Raw genomic sequence first — 3066 nt, 5'->3', positions numbered from 1 at the left:
AAGGATCCCAGGTATAGGAGCTCTCAGGTCTAGTAGGGCTTGCTCTGTCCCCCTCATAGCCCCAAAACAGAGTACCCTGAATTTGATGGGAACTTGTAGAATCTGTTAGTGATAACTCATGACTATGGATATATTTACAAATGTTTACTCAAGCTTTCAGGACCTTTTTAACCCCTACAGGAGACAGAGGGGAAATCAAACAGTGATGGAGAACTGGTATTTCTCTCAGCTTACCACAGTAATGTTCAAATCAACTAAATGTGATTTTTGCTTCCCAGGGTACATTGGATAATGTCTTCACTTTTTTTTATTGTGATAACTAGGGGCGAGGGGTTCTACTGGCATATTGGGTACAGACCAAGGATGCTGTGAAATAGCCGATAATGCACAGGACTGCCACCATAATGACAACAAAAATCGCAGGCCCCAAATGTCAATTGTGCTGAGGCTGAGAAACACCGGTGGACTAGCAGCAAAGGTTCTAAATCTTACTTAATTCAATTATGAGGGAAAGGTGGAGGGGGGGACCAGTAAAAGAAGCATCTTATTTTTTTCATAGTCAGGATTGTATGTGTAAAGAAATAATCTTAGGGTACGTTACCTTCACTCACATTTGATCCCTATACATTTGAGCTAGGATAATTATATGTTAAAACAGACCATTTTTCCCAAATACATAAACTTATGGTAATAATTCACTTTACTTGCTCATAGAATGAGTGCATGAAAAAAAAAGTGTTAGGAGTGACAAGAAAAATGACATGATCAATTAAACACTTGATTTTGTTCACTTTGTGTGAAAGAAGTAGACCAGCCTCTACCTGACTGTTTAACCTGCTGGCGATCACAATCCTAACTAGACAACTGGATGCCATAACTCCAGATTCACACGCCCTGGGTGCAGCAGACCGTCTCCAGGCAGCTCAGTGCTTACCTGTGCACGAGCCCAGGCACTACCAGCCAATGAACAACCATCAGAGACTTTGCCTTCCTGGAATGAGACAGGGACAGTTCAAAGTCTTTCTTGCCCTCAACCTCATTCCCCAGAGTCTTAACTCTTTTCTGCACAGGGCACACTGCACCGGAATAAAATAAATCATTCATCACTCAGTGGTGAGCTTCGCATTTTTTTCGATAACAATAGCATATCAGTGATTTTTATAAATCCAAAAAGGGGTGATGGAATTAATAGCGGTGTCAGGGAGAGAAAGAGTTGACAGGAAAGATTTTCAGGTAAAATATGGAAGCAGTTTTGAAGGGCATTTATGTTGGACCCTTTATCCTGTTATAAACACAGAACAAAGAACAGATTTTATGAAATACAGATCTAAACTAAGCAACAGGAATATGAGATAGCATTGAGCTAAAATGTTAGACCGATATGACAATTATATGAATAAATATAAAAATGTGATTTATTGCTCTAAAGAGATCCTTGGGTGAGAAATTAAATCAGACTTGATAGCAATACTTCAAATTAATATCCTGATATGATTTTTGAGGGTTTGAGATAATCAGTTTTTAAAATACTGCATCTATGGGAATTTATACTGCTAAATTACATCTTAAAAATAATGTTTCATATTTGATATATAAATGGAGGCCCCATTAATGAGAGCTGATATTGTGGATTCTCAGAGCCACAGTTTGCTCTTCTGATATGAACTCGTTATATTCCTAAAATGCATAAGAATTGGGAAAAATTTAAGCTGTATCTAGAGCAAGTAGTCCAAAGGCAAGGAAAAGGGGGATTTAATCTATGCAAATTCAAATGTAACTATTTTGATACATTCAGTTGAATATTTTTTATATTCAGATATTTGTAATCATGTAATGTATTTTTATGATTATTTGTAAAACAATTATAGATTAACAATTCAGTTTGAAAATTCAGTTGCTTACAGTGTCATCTCAATAGCCCAAAGTTGCGGGTGCGATCCCCAGTTAGGGCACACACAAGAATCAACCCGTGAATACAAGAACAACAAATTGATGTCTCTATCTCTCCCTCTCTTGCTCTAAAATCAATAAATTAAAAAAGTAAAAATAAAAAGGGGGGTGAGCTTTAACATTAAAGTATATGAATAAGAGTTTGGGCAATTATTAACCAATTAATTATTCTGCAAGGAGTAGCTAATTGTTCCCTGCTCTCTTTGGAAACTATTTAATCCCAAGAAAGTAAGTGTGCTCCCATAGACTAGGCCATCATAAAGCACTGCCCCTGTCTTTGTAACATAAAAGTCAGTGGCATGTTAAGCATACTAATCTTTCAATGACAGTAACTGGGTAATGACTTTGGGATTTAGGTATTCCAAACTACCTAAGCACCTAGTGACAAGTCTTTAACCATTTCTCACTACATCCCTGTATAAAAACAATAAACAAACAGAAACAAAATGAAACCAAACAAGCATATCAATCTCTAGGCACTCTTGTGGTTGGTTGCTCACTCTGGCATGGAAAGAGAACTTTTGCATTATGTTTTTTTTTTTTTTCACCTCACTCTTCTTTCTGAAATGTAAGCTTGCCTCAGTGGTGGTTGCTGCCTTACTTAGCCCCACATCCCTATGTCCTGGCACATAACAGGAGCTCAGAAAGTGTTGACTAAATGAAAAAATAATGGCATGTCATATTGGTATGTAGCTTTAACTTGTATGCAAAAGGCCCTTCTCAGTTCATCTATGACACCACAATAATGAAAGAATGATGAAGCAATCTTCTTTATCCCTTGCCCTTGGAAATTTCCCTGACAAAACCACCATTTCTGGGGGGAAATAACACAATGATGATAGAAGAGAAACAGGCAATTTGAACTATAGACCAAAAGGAAGGGCAAGGTCTTTAATAAATTACCTCTCATGTGAAAGATGGTCAGAGGTTGAATTGAGTGTGTTTCCTATAGCTTGGCAGCGGATGTTTAAGCCAGCACAGGGTTATATATTTTATGCTGAGAGGCAGGCTTGGCCCCTGGGAGCCATCAACTACTGAATTAAATTTAATCACCTATGTTCATTTATTATGGATCCCCAAAAGGCTTTTCTATATCGTTCTGGGCAGCCGTGTCGA

This window comes from Phyllostomus discolor, chromosome 1 (genome assembly GCF_004126475.2).
Source record: "Phyllostomus discolor isolate MPI-MPIP mPhyDis1 chromosome 1, mPhyDis1.pri.v3, whole genome shotgun sequence".
NCBI lineage: Eukaryota > Metazoa > Chordata > Mammalia > Chiroptera > Phyllostomidae > Phyllostomus > Phyllostomus discolor.
This window is presented reverse-complemented; position numbering follows the sequence as displayed.